Source organism: Pseudophryne corroboree, chromosome 2, assembly GCF_028390025.1.
Source record: "Pseudophryne corroboree isolate aPseCor3 chromosome 2, aPseCor3.hap2, whole genome shotgun sequence".
Taxonomy (NCBI): Eukaryota; Metazoa; Chordata; class Amphibia; order Anura; family Myobatrachidae; genus Pseudophryne; species Pseudophryne corroboree.
In genome coordinates, this window is record NC_086445.1 from 51,743,281 (window position 1) to 51,762,978 (window position 19,698).

General features: G+C 43.0%; 1 long non-coding RNA gene across 1 annotated transcript in view; it reads left to right on the plus strand.

Moving 5' to 3' along the window:
• The window catches only part of LOC135050490 (uncharacterized), an 81,448-nt gene extending 62,328 nt beyond the window's left edge, over positions 1-19,120 (plus strand). The window contains exon 2 of the long non-coding RNA XR_010241623.1: positions 18,648-19,120. This is a non-coding gene — a long non-coding RNA (uncharacterized LOC135050490). The remainder of the gene's footprint in view (positions 1-18,647) is intronic.
• Positions 19,121-19,698: the final 578 nt, after the last annotated feature.

Genomic DNA, 19,698 nt, shown 5'->3' on the forward strand with positions numbered 1-19,698 from the left:
CCAATCAGCTCCTAACTGTCAAGTTACAGGCTAGGATTGAAAAATTACAGCTAGGTGATTTTTTTTATCACTTTTCCAGGCTTAATGCATCTGCCCCTATGGGTATTAGCAGATTTTGCAGGTCTATACCAGACTCTTGCTATCATTGCCCACGATAAAGGCAGTTTTTGAGCCTTGACATGTTTGCATGGACAAAAGTGTGCCTAGCCATATACCTGAGGATACTACCACAATATTCCTTCATGATCACTTACACAAATCAGAATAAACCTTTGTATTTGTGTAGTGTAAAGCTTTTGTATTGCATACCTCCCCAATATTCTACGGGGGTTTACTTTCGAAGCGTCTGGTTCTAAAACCCTGTGCTTCCTATAGGGTTTATGCCTAATATGGCAATGCTTTTACTAGCAGAACATGGCCAAAAAAATTAGCATCGCCCTATTACATGGGCATAAACACGGGCCATTGGGGTGTGGTCACATTGTGTATGTGTCCAATCCCCTGTGGGTGTTCCTATTGCTTCGGAGGAACTATGTTGCCTCAACCACCCTCTTCTGTAATTATAACAATCCGGTGTGTAGTGTTCATTCTAGCACCCTGCACCTTTCAAATCCTGTGCAGTTCCGCTTTCCTGCCTGGGGTGTCACTCTCTGCTCTGGTGCTTCTCAGCACACACAGGTCTGTATCACAGCACTGAGTAACAGATCAGAGTGTGCTGAGATTCACCACAGCTGAGAGTGACACCCCAGGCAGAAAAGAGGAACTGCACGGATTTTGAAAGGTGCAGGGTGCTAGAATGAACACTAGTGGGGGTATTCAATTGTTTGAAAAGTCGGTTAGGTGGTTTTTTTTTTCAGTCTATTGGATAGGAAAAAACAGACACCAAACTGACTTTTCAAACAATTGAATACCCCCCTAAGTGTGTGTAATACCGGCTCTCTGCTCCTCTGTTGATCGGGGACAAAACATTCCAGTCCATTAGTATCAGGACACCTCCGATGTATCACGAACTATAAGTTGCTGACACCTTCCACTCCTTTTCTGTAGGGCTTTTCCCTTTAACAACCTGACACTGAGACGTGTGTATTAGGCAGCTTGGTCCCAGCTCTTACAGATGACAGACTAATTACAGCTTTAAGTTAATGGGATCAGTATGAAATACCTACAATCAAAATCCCGACTGTCAAAATCCCAACAACCGTTGACAGACGGTCAAAATACCGACATTTAAAACTTCGACAGGTCAAAAAGATGACAAGTTTTTGGATTGTTTTTTGGTGTGTATGTTGACATGGACACCGTATAAGTGTACCGCGTCCCCTTGCGTGGCTCTCTGCGCTCGCCATGCTTCGTGCACGGTGCCTCACTATTATATTCCCCCTCCAGGTCCACTAGGATGGTAGAGTATGAACAAGTCGGATACAATGAAAAAATCATGTCGACATTTTGACCTGTCGACATTTTAAATGTCGGTATTTTGACCTTGTCGGGATTTTGATTGTAGGTAAACTGACCGCATCCCAAGCTAAGGTGGTGGCAGCTACAGCTGGTGCTATTGACTCCAGCTCTGAATAGTGCACTGGTAGGAGTGCAGGGCCTCACTTCCAGGGAAAGGTACAACTAAATGCTCTGCTTTCCGGAGCATGAAGCAAGTGGGCACATTAGAGTCCCAGAGAATTATATGGGGCCTGCTGTGCCGCGGGTCTGATGTCTGCTGTGGTCCCTCTTCATTCATATGGCGATCCATATGTATTGCAGCAAACCTGTGACCATAAAAGATTTAGTCTGGGCGCTGACTTAATTAGGGAAAATTCCCTACTTATATCTGGGTGTATTGCTGCTTCAAAAAAATAGAGAGATCACTGATTCTCCCAAAAAAGTACAACCAAACAAAAATAATTGAAGCGCTATACAACCAAAATATATTAAGTATATTTAATATCACCATTAGACAACACATATATACAAACAACACTTAACACACGGCCGGTGTATAAAATATTAAAAAATGACAATTGCTTCAAGGAGTGATTATTATTAAAACAGCCTAACCATTGGGAATAATCATTTGTTAATCAACCAGTGCACATTAGCAATTAATTCATTTCAACTCAGATGTATTCCGTTGATCTTCTGTTAATTGAGACCACAGTCCAGATTGAACAATGTGCAAACAGTCACTAGACGTGGATATTAAATCGTGTCCACAGTTATTAATGCATGCATCGATGTATATTAACCTTTCTAAGAAAGCTCAAAGCAAGATTTGCGTAATAGAATGTAAAATCCGATTAATTTGGATCCGATTAAGTGCTTATAGTGCAGTTGTATTTGTTAGCATTTAGCAATTAGCAAGCACTTATCTTAATATGTATCCCGTCAGCACGGGTGGATGATGGACAATGGTAACTTGGTTGGCTTACTGTGCAATGATCTTCACCAGTGACTGCAGACTCCACCGGGAGACGATCCCCCCTCCAGCGGCCGACAGTGCTATATACCGCAAAAGCTGATCCGGGGTCTAGCCACACCAGGTCCGTTAGTAGAATGTCCCTCCAATGGTCAGAAAGTCACAGCCGTGCATAAGGTGCAACCTCTCTACGCGTTTCTCCGCCTTTAAACTCGGCGGCTTCCTCAGGTGTAATGATACCGGTGCTCCCGTCTGTTCATTTAAATAGCAAATCCTTCCTCAATTTCCGGGCACTCAGGCATCACATGCGCTCATTCCATGCGCTTCACTTGCGTGTCACCGCTAATCAGTTTCTCTATACCATTGATGAATATATGTATACTACATGCACATTATCAATCTTACCGCTAGTAATGCATACATAATACGTATATAACATATAAAATCAATGTTTAAACCCAATTCCATCAATCATCCAAATATTACTACTTATAAAAAAAAAAAAATTATTATTTGTTTTATATACCAATAATTATCCTGAAACTTGCCGGCAATCTCTCCACGCACTATTCCTCTAAAATCATATATTAATAGTACATAAAAACCACTTGTATATCAGAAAGGGGATAATTCTCCCCACCGATACACAACGTGGCTTCATCCTAGGGAATTCCCCCTATTATAGCACATGATGTCAGTGGTCAAACAAAATAATTTAATCTAAAGTAAAAACATAAAAATATATTCCAATCCATTAATTAATTAGTAAACCCTATCTTTCTAATCCGGTGATAACCAACCACCGATTATATTCTCAATAATTAAACACCAATCATTATACTAACACACCCCCAAGGATTATAATGTTATTAATATTATTATTATTGGTGTCATCTTAACACCTTAGTCTGGGGCATAATGGATATTCCGCAAAAAAGATTTGTTAATAAATATTATTTAACTCTACCGTGTCATTCAAACCGTTCGGTACCAATGTCCCCAACCGGAATATCCAATATGCCTCCCTCTTACAGAGGAGGCCATATCGATCACCTCCCCGAGCTGTTTTTCTTATCTGTTCAATACCAAACATTTGAATATTACTTAAATTCCCCAATTCACAATTTGTGATGTGAGCATAGAGACTTAGTTTCCTTGTTTTATTCACTATATTTCTCTTATGCTCCATCAATCTATCATGTACAGCTCTGGTGGTCCGGCCCACATATTGTTTCTTACAACCACAGATGAGTAAATAAATCACAAACGAAGACTTACAATTAATAAAATCCTTAATATCAAACGATTCTCCTGTATTAAGGGACTCAAAAGTAGTCACTTTACGATGACAAAAATAACAAGTCTGACATCTAATATTCCCACACTTGTGGAAACCTAAAGGTTTCTCCGGTAGCCAACTTGTTGTGTTATTTACCAATTTCCCATTCCTCATATGGCTTGGTGCCAACCTTAATTTAAGATTATCAGACCTTCTAAACGTTACTTTGTCACTGCACCCAGACCCACCATTCAGGATATCATCCATTTTCAATAGTTGATAAGGCATATAATGAGGTTTGTCAGATTGATAGGGTTCAGTTACTACAAGGAAAGGGGATTAAGGAAGGAGTCTTACCCCAGTCAGAGGGGAATGAGAGATCAATCAATTTTGTCACCAAGTTTAATTCACACGCCTATGAAATTAGAAAGATTATAAAGAAAAACCATACAATATTGAAAATGGATGATATCCTGAATGGTGGGTCTGGGTGCAGTGACAAAGTAACGTTTAGAAGGTCTGATAATCTTAAATTAAGGTTGGCACCAAGCCATATGAGGAATGGGAAATTGGTAAATAACACAACAAGTTGGCTACCGGAGAAACCTTTAGGTTTCCACAAGTGTGGGAATATTAGATGTCAGACTTGTTATTTTTGTCATCGTAAAGTGACTACTTTTGAGTCCCTTAATACAGGAGAATCGTTTGATATTAAGGATTTTATTAATTGTAAGTCTTCGTTTGTGATTTATTTACTCATCTGTGGTTGTAAGAAACAATATGTGGGCCGGACCACCAGAGCTGTACATGATAGATTGATGGAGCATAAGAGAAATATAGTGAATAAAACAAGGAAACTAAGTCTCTATGCTCACATCACAAATTGTGAATTGGGGAATTCAAGTAATATTCAAATGTTTGGTATTGAACAGATAAGAAAAACAGCTCGGGGAGGTGATCGATATGGCCTCCTCTGTAAGAGGGAGGCATATTGGATATTCCGGTTGGGGACATTGGTACCGAACGGTTTGAATGACACGGTAGAGTTAAATAATATTTATTAACAAATCTTTTTTGCGGAATATCCATTATGCCCCAGACTAAGGTGTTAAGATGACACCAATAATAATAATATTAATAACATTATACTCCTTGGGGGTGTGTTAGTATAATGATTGGTGTTTAATTATTGAGAATATAATCGGTGGTTGGTTATCACCGGATTAGAAAGATAGGGTTTACTAATTAATTAATGGATTGGAATATATTTTTATGTTTTTACTTTAGATTAAATTATTTTGTTTGACCACTGACATCATGTGCTATAATAGGGGGAATTCCCTAGGATGAAGCCACGTTGTGTATCGGTGGGGAGAATTATCCCCTTTCCGATATACAAGTGGTTTTTATGTACTATTAATATATGATTTTAGAGGAATAGTGCGTGGAGAGATTGCCGGCAAGTTTCAGGATAATTATTGGTATATAAAACAAATAATAAAATTTTTTTTTTATAAGTAGTAATATTTGGATGATTGATGGAATTGGGTTTAAACATTGATTTTATATGTTATATACGTATTATGTATGCATTACTAGCGGTAAGATTGATAATGTGCATGTAGTATACATATATTCATCAATGGTATAGAGAAACTGATTAGCGGTGACACGCAAGTGAAGCGCATGGAATGAGCGCATGTGATGCCTGAGTGCCCGGAAATTGAGGAAGGATTTGCTATTTAAATGAACAGACGGGAGCACCGGTATCATTACTCCTGAGGAAGCCGCCGAGTTTAAAGGCGGAGAAACGCGTAGAGAGGTTGCACCTTATGCACGGCTGTGACTTTCTGACCATTGGAGGGACATTCTACTAACGGACTTGGTGTGGCTAGACCCCGGATCAGCTTTTGCGGTATATAGCACTGTCGGCCGCTGGAGGGGGGATCGTCTCCCGGTGGAGTCTGCAGTCACTGGTGAAGATCATTGCACAGTAAGCCAACCAAGTTACCATTGTCCATCATCCACCCGTGCTGACGGGATACATATTAAGATAAGTGCTTGCTAATTGCTAAATGCTAACAAATACAACTGCACTATAAGCACTTAATCGGATCCAAATTAATCGGATTTTACATTCTATTACGCAAATCTTGCTTTGAGCTTTCTTAGAAAGGTTAATATACATCGATGCATGCATTAATAACTGTGGACATGATTTAATATCCACGTCTAGTGACTGTTTGCACATTGTTCAATCTGGACTGTGGTCTCAATTAACAGAAGATCAACGGAATACATCTGAGTTGAAATGAATTAATTGCTAATGTGCACTGGTTAATTAACAAATGATTATTCCCAATGGTTAGGCTGTTTTAATAATAATCACTCCTTAAAGCAATTGTCATTTTTTAATATTTTATACACCGGCCGTGTGTTAAGTGTTGTTTGTATATATGTGTTGTCTAATGGTGATATTAAATATACTTAATATATTTTGGTTGTATAGCGCTTCAATTATTTTTGTTTGGTTAAACCTGTGACCATGCCTTTTTTCTGAGCATTTACCTCAAATTTAGTCTGGAGCATATATTAGGCAGAATGTGGGTCTACATCACCGTATTCTCCCCTCAGCGCTCACGCAGCACCATCCAGCTCCACTCTTCCTGTCAGAGTCAAATATTGGGAGTGAATGTGTATGTATGCATGTGTGTGTGTATATATATATATATATATATATACACACACACACACACACACACACACACACCGGTTGTGTGCACTGTGTCATGTACTATAAAATCTCATCATGAAGAAAGTTTTTCTTGGAAATCAGAGAAGGGCAAAGTACGGGATAATACAGAACTCAGAGAGGAGTAAAAGAGGGAACAGAGGGCCTGATTCAGGTTAATACATAAACCCGCTGGTTGGGGAACTGCGTGTGTGCAGAACAAGTCCTGCATGATCACTCGCAACCCCTCCCCCTTAGCCGCAGCAACCGTTCTATAAAATAGGGTCAATTTGTTCCAGTTTTGCAGGCGTTGCGCAGACTGGTCAAGGACTGTGACCATGGTGACGACTGTGATCTGATACGCAGCTCTCAGGTCGAAGACATTGGCATATTGGTTGTACAGTATTGCACAGCCGCATCCCTGCAGCTGTGCAATACCTACAACACCGGAATCAGCCCCTTTGTCCGTGTCTCATACGTGGATTACTAATAAGCCAGGTGTACTGCCCGGGATGCTTTGATTGTAAATATCTCATTATTGCCAATTCTTCCACATGTGACATTACTGGCAATCTCTACCATTTCCGCTATGGGATGAATTGTGACTGCAAATTTGTTGTCTACATATTAACTTGTCCCTGTGGTTTACTGTATACTGCCAAAACATGCAGATGTTCCAAACCCCACCACCCCTCTCTCCGTGCTTTTTGATAAATACCCCCTCAGATCACTTTGACAATAAAGTTGATGCAGTGGGCGTGGCCTCTAAACGCCGGAAGCGCTGGCTGGGGAGACAGAGGAGGATGAGTAACGGTGGTATAGATGCACCTGCGGAAGGGGATCTTATTGAAAATGTTGGAGTGAAGATAAACCTTACTGCTTCAGGACATCCGGAAGGCTGGTGATGGTCATCACCACAATGGTTCTTTACACTGGTCTCCAGCGCCTGATGATACATGGGGGACGGTAAACAGGAAATGAGGACAGCACTATAGTGCACCTTCTGTCATACTGTATATAAGAATTCAGGCTATATTTTTCCAGAGTTATCTAACCACAAGAGCTTACATCCTGGATGACTTGTCATGTGATTAATAAACTGCCTAGTGATTAAGAAAAAAATTGTGATTTTTGTTTACTTAACGTAAAGTCTCTTTCTCTGATTCCATCTGGGGGACGCTGCGCACTTACTGATGGGTAGGAGTATGTGGGAAGGGAGTTTGGCACAGAACCGTTAGAAACTAACTCCTCCCCCCTCTAACCCCTCCCATCTCCAGCCTGACCAACAATTACCTCCGTTAACGTTTAGCAAAGCCGGAAGAGGCAGAACAGAACACAACCAATAAATCAGACAAAAATACGGGAGTGATCTCAGTGTCCTCGAGATGGAATCAGAGAAAGAGACTTTACAGTAAGTAAACAAAAATCCCTATTTCTTTTTCATCCATCTGGGGGACGCTGTGCACTTACTGATGGGAAATCCCAAAGCAAGCTGAATAGAGGAGGGAGAAACAGACGGCAAAGCTGTCTGTAAAATTTGACGCCCAAGAGAGGCAGTCTGCAAACCAAAAGTATGAAAACGGTAAAACTTGGTGAAAGTATGCAAGCCGCCATTCTACTCAACCGAAACACTTCCGCTAACAGCCCAGGAGGCCCCAACAGCCCTAGTCGAATGAGCCTTCAGGGAGTCAGGAACAGGTAATACAGATGATACAAAGGCCTGCCAAATAGCAGAGGTCACCCAACGTGCTACTGTGTTTTTAGAAGCCGGCCGGCCACGTTTGGGTGAATCAATCAAAACCAACAAGGTATCTGTACGGCAAATAGACTCTGTATGGGACAAATAAATGTGTAAGGCCCTAACTACATCCAACAACGCCAAATGACAATCCTTTCCAGAAGACTCTGGAACAAACGCTGGAAGCACTATGTCCTGATTCATATGGAAAGCCGACACAACCTTTGGCGAGAAGAAAGACTTCGTACGTGAGAGTACAACAAAGGTGGTCTGCAAGAAAGCGCCGCTAGCTCTGAAACACGTCTGGCCGAACCAATGGCCAAAGAAAAACCACCTTCAGAGTAAGAAACCGCAATTCAACAGTTTCCAGTGGCCAAATTTAAATTCCAGGGGGGAACCGGAGGAACAAATGGAGGTTGAATCCTGAGCATACCTTGAAGGAACATCTGGACCTCCGGAATGAGAGCCAATCTTTTCTGAAAAAGTACCAACAGGGCCAAAACTTGCCCCTTAAGGGAAGAAAGATGAAGTCCTTTAGTCAGACCATTCTGAAGGAAAGACAACAGGCAAGGTAAGCGAAAGAGGTCTGGCGACAACCCACGCCTTTCACACCAAGCAATGTAGATACGCCAGTTCGGAGACACAAGAATGACCGCGAGACCTCTTTTGTCAGGGGGGTTTCTAGGTGTTCAGAAACCCCCCTGGTGCACCACTGCCCTTCAGGAAGGGGACCTAAGCGCCTACACTGAAGGCACAGAGTCAGAGCTAGGCGGAAGCAGCGTCCAAGACCTATATCCCCTTCAGCAACCGTACGGCTGTGGGAAATGTCCCGTTGCTTTCCCGCAGCCCATTGTAAGACAGCAGATAGTGCGCCCAGTGCCTGCCCACACCAGCGGTCATTGTCAGACCACAGCAGACTCCTCACAGCGCAAGCCTCTCACAGTCCCGCTTACAGCCACCAGTGACAGCTCAGCACACAATTTTATGAAAAAAAAAGGTGGAGATAACAACCCAACACTGCCTAGACAGGTTGTGACTGCCAGCAATGAACCCTTAGGTTTTCTACCTGACCTTAGCCTCCTCGTATCAACTGTCCTGATAAAGGGAGACCCAGTGACCACAGTATGGTGGCTTCCCCAGAGGCTGGCTTAGAGTGGGAAATCGCTAACTAACTAGCCCCACTGTAAGTATACATGTCACATGTAGACAGGGACTTAGTATACACCCAAAAAAACTAAATCAATCAAACAAACAAACCGAAACTTAACTAAAAACTTATAGCAAGGAAACTGTGCCTGCACTCTCCAGGCACAAAACTAAAACTGAGGTAATTGTTGGTCAGGCTTGAGATGGGAGGGGTTAGAGGGGGGAGGAGTTAGTTTCTATAGGTTCTGTGCCAAACTCCCTTCCCACACACTCTAACCCATCAGTAAGTGCGCAGCGTCCCCCAGATGGATGAAAGAAAAAGCTAATAAAACAAGCCATGTACCTATATGAGTTCCACCTGCATGTGCTGCAAGACTGATCGCATTCTCTATGACAGAGGTTCTCAAACTCGGTCCTCGGGGGCACACACAGTGCATGTTTTGCAGGTCTCCTCACAGAATCACAAGTGAAATAATTAGCTCCACCTGTGGACCTTTTAAAATGTGTCAGTGAGTAATTAATACACCTGTGCACCTGCTGGGTTACCTGCAAAACATGCACTGTGTGGGCCCACGAGGACCAAGTTTGAGAACCTCTGCTCTATGATCACAGCATACTTCAAAACCATCTCAGGCACTAATGCCCCCTTCATGTCCCTGGGTGATGTGCTACACACATCTAGAGAGCAGGCTGGAGTCTCTAATAATAGGATTTTAATTAACTACCGGAAAATCCTTTTCTCATAGTCCATAAAGGATACTGGGGTCTTAGTACAATGGGGTATAGATGGGGACCAAAGGAGCCGATGCACTTTCAATTTCTTCAACTCTGTGTGCTGGCTCCTGCCCTCTATGTCCCCTCCTACAGCCAGTATAGGTAAAACTGTGCCCAAAGGAGAATGGACATACTTAAGAGAAGGAACAGAAGAATAACGAGTTGTGAGATTTACACCAGCACACCACAACATAACCGACCAGCAACAGCTGGTAACAACAACAACAGCAACAGCTGAACAGGCCAACTTTTACAAAAGAATAACCTGCAGACAAATTGATAACGTCATAGAAGTAATTGAAGAACAATTAAGTCTCTTTGGTAGATTTATTGCATTGTGAAATTCACAGAGCTCACGATAAAATAATATCATGAACTGGACATTGACACATTGATTTCATCTTATATACTCTTCATTACAAAATTACATGATCCAATCAAATTAACAGGCCAATCATATACATAGACTAATCATAATTCATTTATCTGTCTATATTATTAATTCATATACTTCCCTTATGGGGGATTTCCAATTAATTAGTTCAGCATCTTGTGATTATGACTGATATCAAAATACATTTTACCTCTCACCTACTTTTAATTATTTTTAGTCTGCAGGATACAATACCTTATTCTGCAGACCACTAGCTAACCACAGCCTTGTGACACAGGGGGTCATTCCGAGTTGATCGTAGCTGTGCTAAATTTAGCACAGCTACGATCATTCACACTGACATGCGGGGGGACACCCAGCACAGGGCTATCCCACCCCGCATGTCAGTGCCCTCCCCCCCAGCAGAAGTGCAAAGGCATCGCACAGCGGCGATGCCTTTGCACTTCAAGAATAGCTCCCAGCCAGCGCAGCTTTAGCGTGCTGGCCGGGAGCTACTCATCGCTCCCCGGCCCGCAGCGGCTGCGTGTGACATCACGCAACTGCTGCAGCCTGCCCCCCATTCGGTCCGGCCACTCCTGCATTGGCCGTACCGCTCCCACGAAACGGCGGCCAAACGTCGCTGTTCCGCCTCCTCCCGTCCAGCAATCGCCTCTGCCTGTCAATCAGGCAGAGGCAATTGCAGCCCTGCTACGGCCTTCGGCCATCTGGCATGCGTCGGCGCACTACGGCCCCATTCGCTCGGCTGTGACAAAAAGCAGTGAGCGAATGGGTCAGAATGGCCCCCATACTACGCAGCTGGCTTTCTTTTGCTTAAGCTAAAAATCACAGTTTCTGCAAACATATAAAAATCAATCTTAAAGCAACAATTTATTTTCTGAACAGTAGACAAACTGACATTCAGCTTCCATTTTGTATTCACTTATCTATATCATTCCTCTCTCAGCCAATATACTTGGCACTCTAATACACAAATCAGAAGGTTCAGATTCACAATTCCTAGTGAGAGTTAAGTAGACGCACAACATAGGCAAAAGGTAGGTCCACGGGGATAGGCCTGGCGCCAATGCTCGCCGCACTGGACAGGAATCCCTAATCTTTGATGGGAACCTTCCGATGTTGACTAGGAGGGTTTTGATATAGTTAATTGAAACTCACCTGTACTTCAGGTCGAACATATTCATCCCTATCTATTTCTACCCTTTTATCCAGTTCATAAATGAAATTAACATGCTGAGTACTTTCCCTACCTTCCTGATCACCTTCTAAAGTCTGGTATATGGGGTCACCTTCCATGAGTTGTAAACTTTCATAAGACTTTTTCATATCTGCATATACTGGGGTATATTTACTAAGGTCCCGATTTTGACCGAGATGCCGTTTTTTCTTCAAAGTGTCATCTCGGGAACTTACTAAACTAAAATCACGGCAGTGATGAGGCCATTCGTATTTTTTTGGAAGTTCATGTTAAAAAATACGACTAAATACACCATCGGTCAAACGCGGCTGTTTAGGTATGAATCACGGTCATTTACTAACCATTCGTATTTGTAATGTGTACCGTGAAAATGCCTTTGCGGTCGTGAAAAAATAAAAATCGTAAAAAAGTGCTAAAAAAAACTAGACCTGCTTTTGATAAGCGTGTTTACATGTGTATTCAATTATCCATTAGTCACACCTGAATGTTTGGCCCTATTAAAGAGTCCTAGGCACAATTTGAAAAACTCTTACTCTGAAATGGCGGCTGTTGTGTGTGCTACAGATTTTCTGGTTGCTGGGGGATACCTGAGAGTGCTCCATGACTCTTCAATAAATCAGGGCCAGGTAAGTGAACATGGTCAGCAGGTTGTACAGGTGCCGCAGAGGCTGCGCCAGCCTCGTTTTTTTAGGGGGCGTTTAAACTTAAACGCATTGTCTGATGATAGGGTCATACAGATGTTTAGGCTAAATAGAAACAACATTTTCCGTCTGTATGACCTTGTCAAACTGGGCCTAGACCCTGAGACAGCACGCTCTCGCTCTGTCTCAGGCCTGCACAAACTCCTGGCTGTGTTGCACTTTATGGCTACTGGGAGCTTCCAGGCTGTGACAGGCGACGTCATTGATATCTCCCAGCCCACCTTTTCAAAATATTTGAATCAGGTGAGTTGAAATATACATACATGTCTATGTCTAAGTGTTGCTTCTGTTAGGTCTTAGAACACAGTATTGTATTGATTACAGATCATGACACCAGGGCCGGATTAAGCCCTTGGGGGGCCCAGGGCACCCAAGACAGGGGGCCCCCCCACCAGCAACCACCCCCCACAGGGGCAAAAGCAGGATTCGGAAGGGGGTTTCCTTTGCTGCACGCACATGTGTGTGTGTGCGTGTAAATATATATACACAGTGGTCGAAGTGGAAATTTTGAAGTGGGGGTATGCAAAAGTCAAGGTCACAATTATGCGCCTTCGGCGCGCGGTCACACAAAAGGGGCGTGTCCAGTGTAGTAGAACCCCTTATACTATCTAGTACTGGTACCCCTTTCACCTTATAGCACATGGTACGAGCTGAATTTTACATTATAGCACATGGTACGAGCCAAAATTCACATTATAGCACACTGAATGAGCCGAAATTCACATTGTAGCATGCTGAATGATTCAAAATTCACATTATAGCACACTGAATGAGCCGAAATTCACATTGTAGCACACTGAATGAGCCAAAATTTACATTGTAGCACACTGAATGAGCCGAAATTCACATTGTAGCACACTGAATGAGCCGACATTCACATTGTAACACACTGAATGAGCTGAAATTCATATTGTAACACACTGAATGAGCAGAAATTCATATTGTAGCACACTGAATGAGCCGACATTCACATTGTAGCACACTGAATGAGCTGAAATTCATATTGTAGCACACTGAATGAGCCAAAATTCACATTGTAGCGCACTGAATGAGCCGAAATTCACATTGTAGCACACTGAATGAGCCGAAATTCACCTTGTGGCACACTGAATGAGCCAAAATTCACATTGTAGCACACAGAATGAGCCGAAATTCACATTATAGCACACTGAATGAGCCGAAATTCACATTGTAGCACACTGAATGAGCCGAAATTCACATTATAGCACACTGAATGAGACGAAATTCACATTGTAGCACACTGAATGAGCCGACATTCACATTGTAGCACACTGAAGAGCCAAAATTCACATTGTAGCACACTGAAGAGCCGAAATTCACATTGTAGCACACTGAATGAGCCGAAATTCACATTGTAGCACACTGAAGAGCCGAAATTCACATTGTAGCACACTGAATGAGCCAACAATCACATTGTAGCACACTGAATGAGCCGACAATCACATTGTAGCACACTGAAGAGCCGAAATTCACACTATAGCACACTGAATGAGCCAAAATTCACATTGTAGCACACTGAAAGAGCCGACAGTCACCTTGTAGCACACTGAATGAGCTGAAATTGTGACAGCAGGGACAGCCAGAGTGACGACAGGGAGAGAGAGAGAGTGACGACAGGGAGAGAGAGAGAGTGACGACAGGGAGAGAGAGAGTGACGACAGGTAGAGAGAGTGATGATAGGGAGAGAGTGACGACAGGGAGAGAGAGTGATGATAGGGAGAGAGTGACGACAGGGAGAGAGAGTGATGATAGGGAGAGAGAGTGACGACAGGGAGAGAGAGTGACGACAGGGAGAGAGAGTGACGACAGTGACAGCAGGGAGAGAGAGAGTGATGACAGGGGGAGAGAGTGACAACAGTGACAGCAGGGAGAGAGAGAGAGTGACGACAGTGACAGCTGGGAGAGAGAGAGTGACAGTAGGGACAGGGACGGTAACGACAGGAAGAGAGTGACAGCGGGGGAACATTGCCTCATTTGTTGTGGGTGAGCTTTGGGTGGCTGGCGGCGGTGAGCGGCATGCGGTGGGTGGTTGGCGGAAGTGAGCGGCTGTGAGCTAGTACAGCGCACTACACAGCCGCCGGCCGCTGCGCAGGGATGGGGAGCAACATGTGCAGCAGGATGGACACTTCCCTCGCCTCCTGCTGCACTTTAATTTCCTCATTTCTGGGTCAGTGGAAGAAGTGGCGGTATACCAGACCACCGCATACTGCCCCACTTCGACCACTGTATATATATATATATATATATATATTTCAAAATATGGCACTCAACGAACTTCTTAATCACATATCACAACGCCAGCTAGTTCAGCAACATTTTGGGTTTTATTTACCCTTTGTCAAACAGCACATATACGACAAAAGGGTAAATAAAACCTGAAACGTTGCTGAACTAGCTGGCGTTTGTGATATGTGATTAAGAAGTCCGCTGAGTGCCATACTATTGGAGGTTATGTGAAGGCAGTGTAAAGAGCACCACGGCTGCTGATTAAGGAGAGGGAGTGCCGGCCAATCCATTTGTATATATATATATATATATATATATATATATATATATATATATATACACACACACATACACATTACATAGATCTCATACACCCACAGACACACAAATACATAACATACACATAAAACACATACACACACATAGAAAATATACACATACATATACACTAATAGAACATATATACATACATACAGTATACACAGATAGAGCACAAACTGTGCACACACTTACACTGAAGCCTGAGGAAAGGGGTGAGGAATGGATGCCACAGCCAGGAGATATTGCTGGGAGCCAGGGACACAGTTCACCATTAGGCCACGCCCCCACATCAAAAAATGCCGCGATTCGCGGGTCGGCGGGAAGGGGGCGGAGTCAATATATCGTGATTCTATTAATTATCTCATATTAGCTCCCTCTGCTTCGACCCCCGAATCGCGGTATACAGCTACAAGGGGGCGGGGCTCCGAATGCCTGCTGTATGACCGGACAGCGATTTGGGCCACCTCCCTATTCTCTCCTCTCTCACTCTCCTCTCACCTACCCCCCCCCTCCCCCTCAGCTGCTGGGGAGGGAGGATTCCGCGCTGTGCTGCCAGCGGGTGTATGATGTCCCGCTCGCGGCTGTTTCATGTGGCTCCCTCCCCACTCCTCACGGGTCAGCGGCAGATACAGGGCAGAGGGGACAGCAGCACCAGAGCGGTGCAGAGCAGCTTCGGCTGGGGGGCCCCTTATGCCAGGGGGGCCCGGGGTACTGACCCCCTTGGCACCCCCCTTAATCCGGCTCTGCATGACACTCACCTTATATTTATTAATGTCCACTCAGGTTTTGGATGTCTTGGAACCCCATATAGATGCCTCTATCTGCTTCCCTACCCAGGAGTCGCAGTGGCATGCAGTCAGGGTAGCTTTCTATGAGCTTGCTGGCATGTCCAATGTGCTGGGTGCCATAGATTGCACACACGTTGAGATGACACCACCTAGGGGCCGCCAATATGTATTTACCAATCGGCATTCTAGCCAATCAACTAATGTCCAGGTGGTTTGTGATGCAAATCTAAAAATTATGAGTGTGGTTGCAGGTTGCGGCTGCCATGACTCCTTCATCCTCAGTCAGTCATCACTCTTCGATAAATTTGAGGACGGACAAATGCCTGATGGCTGGCTGCTGGGTATGTTCCAAGTGTGTTGTGTGTATGTGTGTTAACTTCAAACGCCTACTTTTTTTTTTTTTTTTTTACATAATACACATGTCCTAATGTTGGATATATCTGTATTTCAGGTGATGGTGGTTATGGCTGCTACTCTTGACTCCTTACTCCATTGTCCCAACCTGATTCTCCTGCTGAACACAAGTACAATCATGCACATAAGTCTACGCGGAACGTGATAAAAAGATGTTTTGGGGTGCTGAAATCTAGGTTTCGGTGTCTGGATAAATCTGCTGGGCTTTTGTTGTATAGTCCCTCAAAGGTGACTAGGATTGTGTTCTGCTGCTGTTTTCTTCATAATCTGTGTTTGAAACAACATCTGCCACATGATGATGAAGAAAACAGTCAGCAAGCAGAGGAGTTAGAAACATCTGGTGACAGTGTGAGTACAGATGTAGGGAGGCAGGTAAGGCAAGAAGTTATTCTGCGTTATTTTACCCGTAAGTATTATTTAGTTTTAAATCACCTTGACTAACCACTTTTAATAAATGTATTGTAGGTGTGAATGTGTGTTTTGTTCGTTAGTGTTTGTTCTTTATACTGGTCTGTACATTTTTTTTTTTTTTAATTACATTGTCACTCATTACCCCATTAAACTATACACACATTGCGTGTTTTAAAATGATTGGCACGGACACAGGAAATTTTGGGATTACAATAGCAAAAAATTTATTGTGTTACACAAATTTCAAGCATTCCTCACTTTTTTTTTGGTGTGTGCTGGGTGCAGAGGTTTGACCAGGGTCGTTGGCCCGTGTTCTGCTTGAGCGTCGAACAGGGGAGGTAACTGGGGTCTGGCTTGGGGTAGTCGTTCCGGAGCTGGAGCTGACTTGTTGGGCTGCCATCACAGTAATACTTTGGCTGAGGTTGTGTATGCTGGCATTAAGTTGATTATTTGTGGCAGTGTGGCTGGCAATAATTCTCAACAAAGTTTCGTTCACCACTTGGTTGTGCTGGATTACTTGGATTAGGGCTTGATGCTGCCGCTGTTGCTCATCGATTATTCTAGTTAAATTGGCAAGCATTTGAGTGTTGTCCACCCTGATTTGCTCCATTGAAGTTGCTATTCTGCCAACCTGAACAATCAGTCTGCCAGAGTTCCGACTAATGCGAGGAAGATGATGGGGCAGACTGGCAAGGTGTTGTTTGTGTGTGTTCAGGTAGGCAGTGTTTTGGACCTATTGTGTGGCCCAACTGTTCCAAAAGTCAGGGGACATTTGTTGCTGGGGTGGAGTTGGAATCAATTGGGGGCTAACGGATGCTTGTGGCATATCCTGCTGCGGGGTTGGCTGGGTAGGATCAACAGGCTGCAGGTGTAGTGTTATGGTAGGCTGTTGGTCAGGTTCCTGCTGGGCGTCCTCGACCATGATGGGTGGTTCTGTATGGGGTTGACAACAGCCACTATTTAGTTAAAATAATATTTCTTTGCTTGTCCAAAACATGGCATTCTTAATAATACTCATGAAAATGTTACAGATTTTGTGTGCTCAAATTAACTAGGAATCTTTCCTTTAGAAACACATATGTGCCTTCACAGGCGTGCGCAGAGACTGACTGGCGGGTTTCGCTCCCAACTTCCCCCCCTCCACAGCATTATAGTGTTCTCTCACATCCCCTGTCCTGGATATAGACTGCTCACCTGGACGGCCCAGAGGAGCGGACCAGGTAAGCAGTCTATATCCAGGACAGGGGACGTGTGAGAACACTATAATGCCGTGGGGTGGGGGTGGGGGGGGGGGGGGGAGTCCGGTGCGAAACCCGCAATTCAGTTTCTGCGCACGCCTGTGTGTGCCTTCTAATTTACAAAACACACTTTTTTGAAAAATTGGTTTGTTCACAGACTCTAAGCCATAATAATATGAGAAACACGAAGATCTTTCGACATTTTACATTAATGCATTTAAAGATTGTGTATGCCCCTTCCTTTTGAGAAACACACACAAGGCAGTAAATGTGGTTTGTTACACACTCATTAATTGCTAAAGCCAGTCAGTGTTTTTTTTAAATTATTAGTAAACTATATTTTAATTTTTAAATCTTCAAGAACCATGCAAATGTCTTAAGGTGGCCTATGTTTCTAAATGGTGATGTTGCCCATGGCAAACATTTGTATTAAACATTACATTTTGTATTTTTATTGTGGTTTTTTATTTTAAAGATCAAAATGGTTGCTATGGCCAACATCACAAAAGAAAATGGTTGTAGAAAATTTTTAAACAAAACACATGTGCTTGTTGTTTGACATTATGGGCAGGAATAAGAAATTACACAAATATAATTGTATTGACACTACACAAACAGTGGTGCAGCTGAAATAACCATGAGAAGACCTAAGGATTTGAAAAGACAATCATATGTGCAAGGTGATAAAGGCACAAGACAAACAGACGTTTTACATTTCTAAAGTTTAATATTACACTTTTTCTGCATATAACACCTTGCACATATCAGTGGTTTTTCAAATCATTATGCCTTATCCAGGTTCATTCATAGACCACACTGTGTTAAACTTTTATGACATTTTTTTTTTTTTTACTCACCAGACAGCTGAGGTGATTGTGGCTCATCACTTTGTGGATTTGCCAAAATTGCCTGTGGTGGCTGGGGCAACACTGCGGAGATGCGCCGCCGGGGTGGTGATGATGGAGCCGCAGACTCAGACTCAACACGACGTGTCTTGCTTGGCCTCCTAGGCAAACTAACAGAGCCCTGTGATGGGCGCCTTAGAGGAGGGCGGCTTGCAGAAGAAGAACCTATGAGAAAAGAGAAACATTAATATTTGGGACTTCTATGTGTTTGATGAATATGTGATTACAGAGAATTCTTACCTGCATTACCACCATCTGCATCACTTGGCAGTGTTGGCTGTGGCCTGTCTGTGGTGCTTCTCTGGCGTACTGTTGAAAAATTTGAAAAGACCTTATGACCATACTTTGAATACTCATTGTTATCAGAAATTCCTTATTGTGATGTAAACATCTGGAACATAATGATAAGTAAACTATTTTATGTTTAAGCTATTCTGGATTACTTAATTGGGTGTGTATTCTTAAAATAAGATGGTATTGCACTAAATAATCCATATCCAAAGCTAAATTCAGCACAATATTTGGCATTTAATTTGTCACAAAAAATTGCCACAAACAAAATAAAAACAAGAACAACACACAATAAACATCAATTACAAAAAAAGAACAATATTTAATAAATGTTATAAAAAAACCCAGTTATGGACAAGCAGGATCTCTGATTATGTATTAGAACTACACATACCAGCATGCACTGCAACAGATGTACCATTCACTAATAACAAAACTCAGGCAATGCATGATGGGACTTGTAGTTTGGAAACACCTTTAGAGCTACAGGTTGCACAGGCCTGCACGACATCACCAACACAATGTAACAATTTAAAAAATGACAATCACAATTAGCAGCATTAATAAAAAAAACAAAAAAAAACACTGAAATATTTTAAACAAACTCACCATCCTGCCTTGGCCGGTCCGAATCCCGGACATAAGTCGCACCAACCACTTCGGAAGGAATAAGGGACAGCACAGGCTCCTCCCAATCCCGATAAGTAGCACGGAA